The following is a 17,826-nucleotide window of genomic DNA, read 5'->3' as shown; positions in this document are numbered from 1 at the left end:
ATAGGGTCCTAAAAAGGTGTTTTAGCCTAAAAAAGACGTTTTAGCCTAAATTGGCATTTTAGCCTAAAAATGCACTTTGGGGGCCTAAAAAAGGTGTTTGGGCCTAAAAAGGCACTTTGGGGGCTTGAAAAAGGCATTTGAGCCTATAAAGGCGTTTTGGGGGCCTGGAAAGCTCAAAATTGGGGCTTTGAAAAAGCATTTAAGGCCTAAAAAGGCACTATAGTGGTCCAAAAAGGACACTTGGGCCTTGGAAAAGGCTTCTAAGGCCTAAAAAGGCACTGGAGGGGTCCAAAAAGGACACTTGGGCCTTTAAAAAGGCATTTAAGGCCTTAAAAGGTGCTAGAGGGGTTCAAAAAGGACACTTGGACTTGAAAAAACACTTAAGGCCTAAAAAGGCACTAGGGTGGTCCAAAAAGGACACTTGGGCCTTGAAAAAGGCTTCTAAGGCCTAAAAAGGCACTGGAGGGGTCCAAAAAGGACACTTGGGCCTTGAAAAAGGCTTCTAAGGCCTAAAAAGGCACTGGAGGGGTCCAAAAAGGACACTTGGGCCTTGAAAAAGGCTTCTAAGGCCTAAAAAGGCACTAGAGTGGGGAGCCAAGCTCTCATGCTTAGACCTACTTATTCTGTGCCCCTAGCTGTATGAGGATGAAAGAGTTCGACAGATATTTGGGCTTTCAAGACAACATTGATATATTTGTTGAAGGGGGTTAGACTAATTGTGGCCACTGCAACTTAAATAAAACTAATGAGCCATGAGGAATTGTTGCTCTTGATAAGAGGAGGAAATGGAGGCACATTTTTCTCTATCCGCATTGTGCAAAATTTTCCAAAGGCCTACAAAATGTTTCAGGACATTACTATGCTGCTTCTCAATATCAACGAGGCATGTGGGGTTCAAATATCTGATGTCCTATTGTAGAGCCTAATTGGGCTAGAGTGAGGTAGAAATTGAGAGGAATTTTGCGGTGTTGTTAATGTTTCAAGCTTTTACAGCTATGTTATGACCCCCTTTTGAATGTTTGGGCTATTTTTGGAATTTTGTTCGATATTTTTAAAGAAAATTTTTTATTTTTAAAAATATTTTTGGGTGATTTTTGAATGTTTTTGATATTTTTGGCAATTTTTGATATATTTGGGTGATTTTTAAATTTTTTTGGTAAGTTTGGGCAATTTTTGAATTTTTTTGATATTTTTGGGTGAGTTTTGAATGTTTTTGGTAAGTTTAGAAATTTTTTGATTTTTTTGGTATTTTTGAGTGATTTTTGAATTTTTTTGGGAATTTTGGACGATTTTTGAACTTTTTTTATATTTTTGGGTGATTTTTTATTTTTATTTTGGAAATTTTGGATGATTTTTGGTTTTGTGGGGGTGAAACGAAGGATGTGAGCAAGATTTGGTGGAATACATGGGTAACCAAGACCATGTGAGGTACTTAAAGAGGTAATAAAGGGAGGTTATGATGCCAAATGGGTTGACCGAGGGCTAAAATAAATATTGGAGATCATTGGCCAAGGTAGATAGTGGAGCTATGCATTGATTTTCCTGCAATTCATATCTATGGTATCCCAATACATAATCAGGCTCCATGTTTCCTCCAAGCCACAACCTTCCTTCTTTCTAGCTACCCCTACTTCCATCCATTTCTAATGCAGAGCAAACATTGATTGGTAGAGTAGAACTTAAAAATCCAACATGTTTGTCAATTGGGTATCTGTGAAATTAATTCTAGATCAAATACCAGCCTGATAGACCACTCTTGTCCAGGCTATAAGCTTCTCAACTCTAGATAAACAAATAATTTTCTACCAAATACCTTCAAATAATTCAACTGTAAATGCTACACATTTCTCTTATTCTTATCTTCTATTAATTGCAATGGAACACCACAAAGAACCAAAATTTGTCTCAAAGATTGAAAATGAACCATTCAACTGTAGCCCCTTTTCAGAATTGAAGGGTGAGTTTGGCTTCATTTTTTGGATGTGTTGATGGTCTATAGAGGAGTGATGGGGTTGGTTCTCCCTTTTTTTTGGCTTCTTTTGTTTCTAGTTTTTTTTTTGTCTGCATTGGATTTCTTTTGTAGTGTGAGGCAACTGGCATGGACCCTACAACCTGGCTATATCTCCAAAAGATTCTCTCCGAGAGGTCTATGTGAAAGGGTTGTAAGTATATTGGTTTCTCATTGTGTAGGGTCTGTGAAAGGTTCTTGTCTCATGTCAAGGCCTTTATTGTTGAAAGTAAGGTGGGTGTGAAAGGGTTGTGAGAGAAGGAAGCTCTTTTTTTTTTATGCAACTTTTGGATTAAAACTAGGATGTGAGTGAGATTTGTTGGAATAGTGATGCAGGGTTTTGTTGTAAAGCTCAAAAATGTACAATCATGAATATACAATGGGTGAATGACTCAAGAATGTATGATAGAATACAGTAGTGAATGTGCGTATGACAGAGAAAAGCATGGGATGAGGAAATAACATTGATGCAATATGGTTATTGTTACATGGGTATGATAAACAAAATTATTGGTTGTGTTACAAGGATGTGGTACACAGAATATTGTGGATTGGTACAAGTATATGATATAAAGGCATGGTTTTAAGGATAAAATACACTTGATATGATACATGTGGTAAGGTACAAGGATGGAATAGATATGCTAACCATGGTAGAATATGTGATCTAGGTACACTTTCGAAGCTAGTGTCATGAGTTGTTGGAGTGCGAGGAGGGAACTCTTGGAATATCTTGGAAAATAGGGAGATGGGAAATAAGATGTAAAGGGGTGATGTAGGATATGTAGGTCATTGAAAGATAATGAATAGGCTAAGTACACCTAGCACCTAAATCCTAGGTTTTCACCAGGGTATCGATCCAAGGTGCTTGAATTGCCAATTTTTTTTTGGTTTTTTTTTATAAATTTTTTTAGGCATAGAATTTCTTGAGGTGAATGATGTTGGTGGGATCATGGAAGGCTTCACCCTCAAGTGTGGATAACTAATAGGTCCCTAAGCCAAAATATACTGTGACCACTTAAGGACCAAGCCATGTGGGCTTAAACCTGCCTTTCTTTTCTCAATCAGCTTGGACCTTCATGGTTTCCTTGAGGACCATGTCTCCTTCTTGAAAATGGTGTGGATGGACATTCTTGTTGAAGTTTCACTTGAGGTGATTCTAGTAGAGCATGAGGTGGTCTAGGTCTGTTACCTTTTTTCGTCAAGTAAATCTAGCTGGGTAAGTCTAGCCACTTTGTAATCCTCATCTGATATCTATCCTCGCAAAGAAATGCACAAGGATGGGAGTTCGACCTTAATAGGTAATATTGCTTCAGCACCACAAAACAAGGAGTACAGTGTTGTGCCTATGGATGTATCGAATGAGGTGCAGTAGGCCCATAAGGCAGGGTTAATTTGTAAATACCAATCGTGATCAAAATCATTGACAACTTTCTTTAGGATTTTGAGTAGGGTTTTTTTAGTTGCCTCCACTTGACTATTACCTTGTGGGAAGTATGGGCTAGAAAAATGGTGATGGATAGGAAGGGAAGTGCATAATTCCTCCATATTGAGATTTTCAAAATTACCACTATGGTTAGTAAAAATAGTAGTTGGGATGCTGAAGCAACATATGATATGATAGAGAATAAACTTAGATACTTGAACTCCTGTGGTAGTGACAAGGGAAATTGCTTGTACCCATTTAGTGAAATAATCAGTGGTGGTCATTATCCACTTCTGTCCTTCTGAAGAAAGAGGTGCGATAACGCCAACAAGGTCAAACCCCCAACATGCAAATGGCCATGGTGGTGTGATAGGTTGTAGATCTTGAGCTGCTCTCAGATTAGATTAGCATGTTGTTGATAGGGTAGACATTATTTTACAAAGTCACATGCATCATGCTCTAGAGTAGGCCAATAATACCTAGCCCGAAGGATTTGCTTATCTAGAATGATCCCACTTGTGTGAGCACCACAAGTCCAGCATGTACCTCCTTGAGAGTCATGGCAGCCCCATTTTGGTCTAGACATCAAGAGAGAGTATCATGATAACCACAGAAATCTAGGGTTTAAGCAACGATAGTATAAGGAGAAGCTCTACGAATAAGGTTCTGGCATTGGGTATGTGTGAGATGGGGAGATATGATACCATTTGGTAGGTAAGCATGAATTTTGTGGTACCATGGCGATTGGGGACCAACCAAAATGCATACTCATGTTGACTCATCATTCTCATATGCAAGTTTGTGCAGTTGCTTGACCAAGAATTCATATTGTGTCACTAATACATTTAGTACCAAATTGCAATGGCAGTGCCATTGCAGTTTTTCCGTCACAACCTTGTCGTCGTCGCAATTCCAATGGTCTACCATCGCAATTGTGACGACGACAAGGTTGTGATGAAAAAGTTGCAACGGCACTGCCGTTGCAATTTGGTACCAAATGTATTAGTGTGTAGCCTCGTGTGGTATCTCCAAAAGGGAACCAATAGTAGCCATGGCATTTTTTGCTTTATTTTGTAGTCTAGGTATTTATTGGATTTAGAGTTGAGTAAAATGTTCCTTTAATTGATCCAACAATTCCTTGTAAGGTAGCAGCTTGTCATCCTTGGTCCGATATTCATTCAAGGCTTGTTTTATGATAAGATCGAAATCACCGTAGACCTATAGCTCTGTGATATTCCATTCAATGACTATCTTGAGTCCTGCAACAAGGGCTTCATACTCTAAGATTTTATTGGCACACTAAAACTATAGTTTGAAAGATTTAGGAATGTAATCTCCTTGAGGTGTGACCAAGAGTATGCCTATGCTAGAGCCATGAGATATGTAAGAGCCATCAAAGTATAACTTCCAAGATGGTTATTCTTCTATCAAACAGAGGTGTTCATGTTGGAATTCCATGATGCAAGGGTGGTCTACAACCAAGGGTGCATTTACCAAGTGATTTTCAATAGCCTAGCCTTTGATGGTCTTTCTGTCAACATATTGGATGTCAAATTCACTGAGAAGGATGACCCATTTAGCCAGGCATCTAATGAGTATTGTGCGAGATAACATGTATTTTAATGGATCAATTTTTGAGATTAGTTACACAATGTGGCTCAACATGTAATGGCATAACTTCTAAGTGGAAAATACCATAGCTAAGAAAGCCTTCTCCATTGGTGTGTAATTGAGCTCATATCCCACTAGGGTATGACTGATGTAGTAAATAGCCCTTTCCTTTCCTGAATCATCAAGTTATGCTAGAAGAGCACCTAATGCTATGGGAGTAGCTATAATGTATAATATGAGTGGGCACCCTACAAATGGAGGAACCAAAATAGGAAAATTATCTAAGTATTTCTTGATGAGCTCAAAGTTGCACTGGCAAGTAGGGTCCCATATGAATTTCTAATCCTTTTTGAGTAAATGTGTAAATGGTTGGCACTTATCAGCGAGCTGAGAGATGAATTATCTAACTGATTATAGTTTCCCTTGAAGAGAGTGAAGTTGATTGAGTGTCTTAGGAGGAGCCATATATATGATAGCCTTGACCTTTTTAGGATCAATCTCAATACCACATTGAGATTTCTTGAGGTAACACCGAAGACACATTTCTTAGGATTGAGCATGAGATGATATTTAGCCAATCGATCAAACACTTCCTTGAGATGAGATAAGTGATCAAGGGCATTAAGAGATTTGACTAAGATATCATCTACATAATTCTTAAGAGTCTTATGGATTAGGTCATGGAAGATGACCTTCATGTCGCACTGATATGTTGCCTCAAAATTCTTTAGCCCAAATGGCATCATGTAATAATAGAATGTTCCCCAAGGTGTGGTAAATGCTATTTTATGTTGGTCTTCCTCTACTATTTGAATTTGGTTGTATCCAGAGAAGCCATCCATGAGTGATAAGAGCTCATGGCCTATGGTGAGATCCACAATCATGTTGATATTTTTAATGGAAAGTCATCCTTTAGACAAGCTTTATTAAGATCCCTAAAATTGGTGTAGATTTTGATATCACCAGAAGGCTTGGTAACAGGTACCATGTTAGAAATACATTTAGAATAATTTATTGGGTGAATGATTTTGGCCTCTAGCAACTTTTCTAACTCTGCTTTAACCAATAAAGCAACTTTGGGGTGCATCTTACGAAGCTTTTGCTTAACAGGTTTGGCCTTTGGATCCATGACCAAGTGGTGTACCATGAGCTTAGGTCCAACCCTGGCATGTCTTGATATGAGCATGAAAAATGACCCACATTCTCATGGAGGACCTAAATTAGAAGATCCACTTGCTCAGGTGGAAGATAAGTTGCAATGTATGTGATATGTGGTATCTCTATCAAACTGATATTTACTGGCTGAGTTTCCTCTATCAAAACTGAAGATATAAGAGGCCTATGCTCTTGCAGGGGAAGGATGAAATCTCCATCTTCAGGTGCCTTGGGGAGGTTTTCACCATCAGATGCGTCCTTTATTTTAATTTCATTTTTTGAATCATCCAATGATGCTTCAAAGGAGTTTTCACTTGAGGACGCTTTTCCTTTGATTTTTTACTTTTTTTGTTTCCTTTTTTATTTAATTTTTGCAACTAGAGATTTTTTCCTCCCAAAAATAACTTGTGGGATCCAACTTGTAGACATATTCTAATGGTGGTGGTGGCCGTTTATGTGGCACTTTTGTCCCCATGAATTTAAGGAACGCGTGCTTTGTAGAGAATTCGTCAACATGAATGACACTTGGTTGGTCCCAATCTATGAGTTTGGGGTGAGTAAGGGGTAGGTCTATGAGATTTAGGGATAGTTGGCAGAGCACAAAGGCTCCTAGTATTATTTTGTTAAAGAATATATCATTATAGGCTTTCTTTTCTACTTCCTCAGGAATGTCTTCGACCTCAACAAGGATGTTTTGGATGTTTGTGAAGGCATGGCCTTCCTTCATAGTGCCCCCAGCCATGGGGATTCCATAGCCTAAACCTTTGGTTTTCTATCCCTAGTGTGCCTCTATAGGCTTTCTCATACCTAACTCTAGATGGCCCAAACAAACTCCTTGATAATCCCATTGCTTCGTGGCTAGGTGATGTGACTAGGGATATTTCTATTTAAAGTGATCAAGAAGTGCTTCTTTTAGGAGGTGGCTCCTTGTATAAACATATGTTAATGTCTAGTGCATTTTCATCACCATTGAGGATACCATTATTAAGAAATGTGGTAGATCCTAGCTATTTGATTTGAGGGGTCATATCTATTCTTGGTATTTGATAGGTTGGGCACCCTCAAGTATGTGGATCAAGTGGTAAAGCGGCAACAACAAAAGCATCTGTGAGATTGTATTCTCTGCAACCTTGGTAGTTGATCTTAACTATGGAAAGGGTGGAAGCTAAGATGGTATCCAGATCATGCTAGGTACTAGAGGAACTAGCCACAGTGTGGCCAATTTTAATTCTACGACAATGATTGGTGTATGAAGCTTTGACCACATTGCAATAAGCAAAGGGTTTAGGATTTGTATGGATGGTTACTTTAGTGCCATTATGTGGAAACTTGATGCACTGATGATATGTGGATGGAACAGCTTTAATGGCATGAATCCATGGTCAGCCAAGGAGGATGTTGTATAGAAGTTAAGATCAACTATGTGACAAACTATTTCTTCAATGGCTGGGTCGACTCAAATAGGTAGTAAGATGGTTCCTTTAGTGGTGCGCTCCAAATTATCATATGCTTTGATGGTAATGACCTCATTAATGATATTTTCCTTAGTGTATCTTGCTTGTTTGATGAATTTTAAAGTACATAAATTTAAAGTCGATCCATTATTTATCATGACCCGTTTGACTACAAAGTCAGAAACCATGACAACGATGCAAAGTGGAAGTATATGATCAAGTTCAACTACTGGGATGTTAGTGGTTTTGAAAGATAGAGCACATGATGTAGAAAGGTGGCCAACCAAGTTGTAGAACTTAGTGGCATTTATGTCAGTAGGGACATGTGACTCATGGAGAGTATTTTCAAGGATCTCTTGATAAAGTGGGCTTTTTTGTAAGAGATCTAGAATGGAAATATGAGTTGGCATATTTCCAAGGTGTTCCAAGATATTATACTATGGTCCTAATGGGGGTGATCCTAATGAAGGTGCTCTTGATGGAGGTGGCCTTGAGGGTGTAGATATAGATGGGCCAGCTATATTGAGTCGGGCTCAGCGAGTAGTAACTACACATTGGGCATCTGGGCTTTTGATGTTTATAACATTGATAGAAGGCTGAAGTTGTTATATGCATCCAATAAGGCTTCCATAGTCCAAGTACACTGAAGTATATTTTTGAGACTTATCTTGATTATCTCCTTGTTTTGCATGAGTATTGTTGGGTTTTTTGATAGGAGCATTTGTAGATCCTTTACCTATGTTCATGTTATGGGAAGGAAAATCATTTTGGTATATTAGTAATTTGACATTTGGGGAAGCTTGTTCTCCCACTGTGATCTCTTTTTGATATTTAAGGTCTTGGACATAGTCCTTGAGTTGCATACATTTGAGGGTGGTATGTCCTTTGACATGATGGAATTTGCAAAACTCATTATCCTTATACCAGGATGCCCTAGATTGGTTTGGTTCCAAGGGTTGTGTTGGTGGATGTTGAATAAGATTATCCTTAGCTAGTTTTTCAAAGATCACATCAAGAGGTTCCCCCAATGGGGTGTATACATGATGTTGTCTCTGAAAATGTGGTTTAGGTCTGGCCGAAAGTGTGATGGCATTAGTCTGATTTTGAAGGCTAGGTATTTGGACATTGTGTTGACTATTTTGCATAGGTGGCTATTGATAGGATGGTGGTTGTTGTTGACAAAATGTGGTAGGACTATTAGATACTGCCCTAATGAAATGAACATGTTGAGTTTCGGTAACATCGTTAGTAACTATGTACTTATTTTAATTCCAATATCATGGTTTGCCATTGCTTGAACCTCGGTCCTATGTGTTTTCTTTGTAAAATTTGATGACTCCATCCTTGATGAGCCCTTGCTTGAGTCCCATCCCTTTTTATTTAATGTCTTTATATGTTTGTAAATAATTCATAACCATGTGATGGGCAAGACTAGGATGTGTGTTGTTAATGAACATTTTGACAAGGTGATGTTTGGGGATAGTACATGAGATCCTAGTTGTGAGGGTTTGCCAACGTTGCAAGTGTTCTACAAGGATTTCTCCTCCCTTCTGTTTGGTATGAACTAGGTCTACTACAGATAACTCAGTTTCGACTAGATGAGCATATTGAGCCACAAAGGCTTCAAAAAGATTAGCAAAAGTTTTATTGGTGCCCTATGGTATCTGATAGAACCATTCAAGGGTAGGACCAGCTAAGCTTTTCAAAAAAAGGTGCATGAGGAATACATCATTATAGGACACTTCTTGACAATACATATAAAATTCCTTGACATGTGTAACTAGGTCACTTTTCCCTCTAAATTTATCAAACTTGGGGATCTTGAAATGTTTAGGAAAAGGTGTCATTGTGATGGTTTTGTCAAATATATATAGATAATCATTTTCAAATAAGAAATTTTTTGAGTTTGTCCCATATTTGAGGGCTTTTAGAGTATTTTTCATCTCTTCCCACTCAGAATTCACAGGTAGGGAAATGGGTGCCCCCAGTCTAGGTGCCCCCAATGTAGGATGCGTAGTTGATGCTGAAGGTTGATATGGAAAACCTTGACTGTTAGAGTGTGGTGGTTGGAATACGGGTTGAACTACTGGTGAGATAGATAGTATGGGTTGTTGGAATGGGTTTTGGGCATACTGCTACATTTGCTGATAGATTGTTGATGGGGGATTTGTGGTGGAGGGACATATGTATGGGGTTGTTGCCTGACTAGATAATTATGTGTCGATACTTGAGCATATTGTTGGCATGATGATTGCGGCTGAAAGGGTGGTAATGTTGGTAATGTTTGAGCCATGCTTTGGGAATATATACCTTTCCCAATATATGTGGGTTGTTCTCCTAGTTGAGAAAATGATTGAGGATGAACATGTGCAAGGTAATTAATTTGAGGTAGAGCATTCCCAATAGGGAATTGTAGTGGTGGGGTGTTTTGGCTATTGCCTAAAGGTGGCATAGAAAAGTAGTTGGTAAGAGGTGGTAGTGAATAGCTTTTTGAAGTGGTGGATGAAAGTGCTTGAGGTGTAGACATGGATGTAGTGCTAGAGGGAAGACTAGTGGTAGGCCCTTGTGCTATAGAAACATTCCAAGGTCCCAAAGGAAATGAGGTTGAAGAGCTTTGTCTAGCTACAAAGAGGTTGATAGTGATGTTGGGTGGGATGGAAGATGAGTTATTTGACCCTAGTGGTGGCATTTGAGTAGTAAATGGACTAGGTGTGTTGTGAGGTGGAAGTGAAAAGGTAGTGTTGCTGGATGTAAATGAAGAATTTTGTGGAGTAGGGAAATGAGTGGTTGAAGTAGAGGTAGATGATACACTTGAGGTTGGTTGGGATGTAGTATGTACTAAGGGTTGAGTGAGGACGAGATGGGTGTTTTGTGGAATGGGAGCAAGGACCTGGGTTGAGGGTATATTCGGGTTTGCAAGTTCCATCTGAGGTGGTTGATATTGTAATAACCCAAAATTAGCACATTGCCATATTAATCAACTTTGGTTTATTCAACTATTCCTAAGTCCTATTTTACCAGGCAATTCTAATTCTAATAATCGCTACTTGACCTAGGTGTCAAATGCATAAAACCATAATTTGCATTAATCATATTATTTATTTAATTCCTAAATATCGACTCAAATTAGCTACACAAACCTATCGATTTAAATTAATTTAATTATAAGTGTTCTACTTTAATTAAATTAAAATTACCTCTTTAGCTAATATACAAAGAAATTAAATATATTTAATTTAATAAGATATCTCCTCTTTTTAATTATTGAATTTAATTATTCAATTAGTTAAAGTTATCCATTTATGAGGTCATATTCTATTTTATTAAATTAAATATTCACTCAAAGAAAAGAACCAGTCAACTCCTTTTATCACTCAAAAAGGACTCACTTAACTCCTTTTATCACTCAAAAAGGACTCAGTTAACTCCTTTTATCACTCAAAGGCAACTAGTTAACTCCCTTCTCATGAGGAAATTACCTTTATGACTAGCTCTCCTCTTCAATATTGACTGTCCATTTCGATTAATCTTGACAGTCGATCACCTCTTGGATTCTATAAAAGAAGCTCTCCATTCCTCATTATAGTAGATGAATTTTGGAATTTGCATCAAATTTATGTTGAAATTCTTACTCACTTTTCTCACATTTGCATAGCTTTATTTCTTTCATTCTAATATCATTTAGATTTTAAATATGCATCCATTTAGCATACTATGTTTCTTAATTTCTTAGATTAATTATTGTATCTCTCATCTAGATTAATTGCACTTTCATTTAGCTGCATAAATCCTTCATTCCAGAGGTTTGGTTTCCTACTTCTCATTTTGAGAGCAAAGGCATAATCCTTCTAGTTGGAAGGCAACAGGTCGCTCTGTTAGACTTTTCGAATAAATGATACACTATTTGTTTTGGGATGATATCATAGGTAATGACCATGTTGAAGTGTATGTTAGGATCAAAGGCCCAAAATTTTGTATATACATTTCTGGCATCCAGCATGGGGCTCAAAAAATCAAATTTTCTGGCCTCATTTATTCTATTTTCTGCACTTTTTATGATTCTATTTTCCAAATTTTTGCAGTTGTCCATGCTATTTTTCATATTTTCGCACGAGAAATCTCATTTTCACATGAGGAACTAAGGAGTTTTCCTCCTTCATTGCACTTTCTCATGCAAAAAAAAGCATAAATGTGCATTTCCTTGTGCGGTGCAAGTCATTTTCTCGTGCAGGCCTATGTGTGATCTTGCAACATCATATGCAAATACAATATTCAAAATTTAGAATTTAGAATTTAGAATTTAGAATAGGGGAATAGGGGAGTATGCTCTTTACCACTTGGAGGTCATGACCAAGGGTAAATTAGAAACCTAGAAGCCTTTGAAAGATGGCATTCAAGGGAGGCAAGCAAGTTAGTGGGTCTCCCAAATGAAGCCTTTAATGAAGAGATGATGATTTCCTTTTAGGGGATCAAAGTCTTGGAATAGAACAAGGTGGGATTGATTAAGCTAAATTAGTGATTAACATGTCTTGTGTGTTTGGGTGAGGAAATGAGATAGAGGAGTATGCTCTTTCCCCTTGAGGGAAATTAGAAAATTTGACCCTTAGATCCGAACCACCAGTCCGAGTCAATCCTTTAGAGGGCCTGCCGAAGTGATCCAACCTCTAGGAATGACCCAAGTGAGCACACTCCTTTCACTGGAGATTCCACCTCACTATAATAAAGAAGCTTTGTTGAGCGAAAGAATCCAAATCCATATTAATTTCCTCTTCTTCATTTTGATATCACATATCAAGAAGGGGCTCTGTAAACTACACTGGTTGGCCTTGACCCTAGTCTTGCTAGTCAAGAGTGTGGACTTACAGATGTTGGTGTGGGCTACTAGCCTCAACTTCACTTTTGAAGCCATTGAGGATTAGTATGAATGGAAGCCAAGTAAAAACCTCTTAGTTAGTTGCTACCCAATTCACCTCCAAAAGGAGGCATAATCTTTGTGCAAGGAGGGGGAAGAATCTCTCCTGTAGAACTCACCATAGGCATGCAATTGGGTATTTAAAGGTGGTATATGTGCTTGACCTCTACCATAAGGGTGTTCAATTAGTGTATATGTTATTGGGCCCTTTGAATACACCAAAACATGGGCACCCTCTAGGGGGTGACACAACTATGTGAGGTTTTGGCATGCACATAGTTGTGGGACAAAGGTTTTTCCTTCTCTACTAATTTTCTATTTTAAGGATAAAAGTGTGTTTGTTATTGAGTCTTTAAACATTGTCCAAACCTGTCAAGAAAACTAAACCTCAAGACTCCCCCACCCCTTTGAGTTGCTTTGTCCTTAGTTGAGTTTTTTGAAACTACTGCTTGCTTCCTATGTTTATCTGGAAACCACTTGTCTTGTTCAAAACAACCAAAATGCTATCCAAAATTTGAAAATAGTCTTACTACCTATCTAAAATTTATTAAAAAAACCAACAATTTGTCCAGAAAAATGGCTTCAAAATTTAGTATCTACTTGTGCTCTAAATTTAGTCTATTATTTACAACATTTTACCTCTTCTTTGTCTACAAACAATGTCAAATAGTGGCTTCCTACTTAGCTAATGACTTATGACCTACACATAAACTAGTCTTGTCTCTTGTTCACTTTGTCTTTAGTCTTAGGTGCTTGTCATACTCTATGTCATGATAGTCATACTCTTTGGTTTTTCTAGCCATTAGTAAGATGACTCATACCTTAGTATATACTACCCTTATCTTGCTTTGTTTTTGAGACTATGTTCTAGTGTGGTCCTTGTTTAAGTTTTCACTTTTTTTCCTTGTCTATGATTGTGGCAACAAGAAGTGCCAAAGTATTTTATCCCCAAAGACCTAGACAAGGTAGAGCTAGGGATATTAATCATGGCAGAGGTTGTTCTTTAATCCATACATGGTCTATCTCTAGTTCATCTAGTAAGGAATCTTCATGATCCCCCTCACCTGTTAGATCATATTGGGTCCATAGAATGTTCTCTATAAACTTCTAACAAATAAAGAATCCCTTGTATCAAGAGGATCCTAAAACTAGCAAAGGTCCCACATCTCCAAACAACATATTTGAATTCTTTTTCAAAGGACCTTTCCAATCACAACATACTGAAACTAAACACGTTCCAACAATGGCTGATTATGAGCCTGAACATGGTGAACATAGCAAAAACCAAGACCAAACTAGGAATGAAAAAGAAAAAAACCATGACATTGATAGGGAGTAGGAAGAGGTGGAAATACTTCCTAAACACATAGCAAAGTTTCGTAAAGACAAAAACTTTCAAAAGATAATGGAAATTTTTCTTAACGAAGAGAAAGAAAAATATTTTCTCAAACTTGCCCAAGAAGGAGCTAAGCTACCCCATCATTTCAATATGGAAACTATCATCACACCTAAAGAGGAAACTGAGACTTGCAAACTTCAAAAACAACTAAAAATTATGCAAGATCAACTAGCTTAGATGATGCATGAGAAAGACAAACCCATAAAAACATACACCTTAGATGCTCTTTGTCCATTTCCATTTGAGAAGAGCATAGACATTCCTCCTTTTCCAAGAGGATTAGAGTTACCTAAGTATGATAAATACTTTGGAACTACTAATCCCCAAGATCATCTATGGGAATTTGGTGCCTTGTCTATGGAATTTATGCATAATTAGATGTATCTCATGTGTTTATTCCCAAGAAGTCTAGGTGGTCAGGCTATGGAGTGGTTTTAACACTTGCCTCCTTGTATCTAAACATTTGATGAAATTTCCAACTTGTTTGTCCATCAATATTCTCATAACATTCAACACCCTGTTAACATCCGAGATTTATGTAATCTTAAGCAAAAGATTAGGGAACCTTTCCTCACATTCCTTCAAAGGTGGAGACAACTTTATACTAAATACTCATGCAAAATCCCATAAATAGAGAAACTTGACATCTTTATGAATAACCTCCTACCTAATTTTGGGTATAGAGTCCAACTTCAAGGTCCATGTACCTTTGAAGACATGGTCACATAGGCTATCCACATAGAGGAATTCATGGTCAAGAAGGGTGAACTTACTTGTAAAAAGGACACAAAACAAGGCTCCATCTCTAACAAGGACAAACCCAAGTACATCAACAAGAATCGAGAAATTGTACATGATGGGGTTGTTAACAATGTAACTCCTAAGCCTGCTAAGGCAGCCTTTAATCTCACAGATAGTCTTAATGCAACCAAGAATATTGTGAAGCCTCCTCCTGACAATAAGACATCTAGGAATAGACCAAGAAACTCATGGGCTACACACCCTAAATGAGAGTATACACCCTTGGGTGAACCTTTGGATGTGGTTTACAAAATATTTCTCCAACACAAGCTTATTTCACCACTGGACAACCCTCATCCCTATGATCTGCAACCATACCCACCATGGTGGAATGAAACCTCATTCTATGAGTATCACCAAAGTAAATGACACAAAACTAGAAACTACATAAACTTGCGTGATAAAGTCTAGGACATGATTGATGCTAGTGAACTTGTGGTAGATGGGCATAACAAGAACTTGGATCACAAGGCATTCAAAGAGCCTTTCCTAGCCTATGAAAAAGGAGAGACTTCAAATTCAAAACCCAACAACAAGGTCAACTATGCATACTCCAATGATGACAATGTGATCAACATGGTTGAACCTATAGATTCTAAATATTGTAATGTCATTACCATTAAGGGAAAATAAGATAACGATAAACCCAAGACATCATTTGGCTTTAGGGGCCCTACTTCCAACACAATGGATATCACTCCTTCACAACATTGTACTAGTGTTGTTACCTGCTCTTATGCCAAATTGGTGCTTAAAGGCCCTACACCTTCTACTCCTGATCTTGAACAACATAAAGAAAAAGCCCTTGATGGTTCATCTGGCAAAGGTGCAAAACTCACAATGAATTCAAGAGCAACCAGCTATAGTGTTCTCGATCAGCTAAAATGAACTAATGCTCAAATCTCTATCTTTGAGCTACTTAAAATCTCACCTGGTCATAGGCAGATTTTGGACAAAGCACTCACCGAGGAAAATGTTCCTCAAGATCTTAATCTTGAGCAATTTCAATCCATGGTAGGTCACTTGACCTCACTTTATCTTATGAATTTCTCTAAGGAGGATGATAATTCACTGAGTCACCTGCACAATCAAACTCTACACATCGAGGTTATGATACATCAGACATGTGTTTGTCAGGTACTCATCAATAATGGCACTTGTCTCTGTTGCTTTTCTTAGATAGTTGAACTATTTTGAGGACTCTATTGATCCTCAATGCAAGATCACTATCAAAGCATATGATGAAGTTGAATGAAAGTCTCTAGGTCTTATGGTCTTACCCATTCACGTCAGTCCTATAGAAAGGGATGTAAATTGTTAGGTGCTTGACATTCCCTTGGCTTATAAAATTCTATTAGGATGGCCATGGATACATGAGATGCACACTGTGCCATCCACATTTCACCAATGCATCAAATTCCCATTTCATGGCTCCAAAGTTGCTATTCCTACCACTACTAGCTATACCTGCAATATGCTCAAAGCTACTGAAACTTTCATCCTTACTAACCATGAATCCACTAATTATCATGACAATAAGCTAAAAAAATTGAGCAGTCATTCAAACTAAAAGAAACTTGCATGGGAGAGTATCATATTGAACCAATGCTATCATTAACATCTCTTTTAGATTCTCCTCATCATTATCAGAGACCCTCAGAGGCAAAGAAGCCATTTGTGCTGACACCACAAACCAAGTATAATGACACTTTTGTCAAGGCTACAATTCAACTAAAGGATGAAAGCAAAAACATAGCCATTTTTGCATGGCTTTACAAAGAAGAGACTCCAGTAGACTTAACAGAGCAAGCTCAAGAAATCACTCCTAAAAAATGTGGGCCTAGTCTTAGACTCATGAAGCATTTTGACTACAAGGGAACTGACCCTATTAGGTGTAATAACAATGGCCTAGTTGATCCTATCAAGGCAACAATGATACAACTGGTCTAGGATTTAAGAAGGTTCCTTTCCATTTGGGACCTAATAAATTCATACTAGAACTTGAGAGTTCATCTGGAAATGAGTCACAAGTTGAGTCTGATACTCAAGAGGAACAATCTGATGATGAGGATCCCTATCCTTATCCTATTCCTCATGAACTTGCTAAATTATTTGCTAAGCCAGATAACTTTGTGCCACGTGTTAGTGCTATGGATGGTACTAGTGATTCTTTTGAGGACAATATTGATTCACACCATGCCCATTCAAAAAAAGGAGAGTCTAGTCATATGTTACATATTGAGTACCTATGTCAAAATCTAGAAGATGAAGGAGAGTATGTCCCTATCATTGTTGGGGAGTTCTACAGTCTCTCACCATGTAGCACTAATTCTAAGGAATATGAGTTTGACTCTCTTTCAGAAGCAACTACTGATAAATACATTGACCAAGTTCATGTCTATGAAAACCAAATCAAAGTGGGTGAAATATCTAGGGTTAGGTCAAATGGGTCTGATCCAACTAGTGTCCTAGAGTCATCAATTGCTAACATTAGTACTTAGAAGCATTTGAACACACTTGTGGATGAAGTTGTTGTAGGTCTTGAATTTCTGGTCCAAGCACTTAATGACTATACCGTGAATGCAATCAAACCTATCACTACTCTTTCACTCACACATCTTGAGCTAATAGACTGGAACCCTAATGCATCTAGCAAAGTCCCCATGTTCCAGAGTGACTATGCTCTTGCTTGCTACCTAAACGCTATCAAACCTATAATGTCTTCCACCAATGAATAGAGCATCAACACAACTGAAGTTAACATCAAATATCTAAGTCATACAATTAAGAAGAAAAAATTCAAAAGGTTTGATGGTGAAAACCACATTGTGGCAGTGTCAAAACCCAAAAAAGTAAAAACAAAATACATATCCAAGGGCGAAAACCTCTCTGAGGTGCCTGCGGATGAGATACTTGATGCACTTCCAAGTCAATTTCAATAGAGATCATCGGTGTTGATAGAGCCAACATAGCCAATTAACCTAGATATAGAAGAACATCCTCATATGATACATCTGGCACAATCATTGTCACCTGAAGAAAATGAAAAGTTCATTGCCT

The sequence above is a fragment of the Cupressus sempervirens genome, chromosome 6 (assembly GCF_028749045.1).
Source record: "Cupressus sempervirens isolate cs-2001-9-10 chromosome 6, ASM2874904v1, whole genome shotgun sequence".
NCBI lineage: Eukaryota > Viridiplantae > Streptophyta > Pinopsida > Cupressales > Cupressaceae > Cupressus > Cupressus sempervirens.
Note: the sequence above shows the minus strand (reverse complement) of the source record.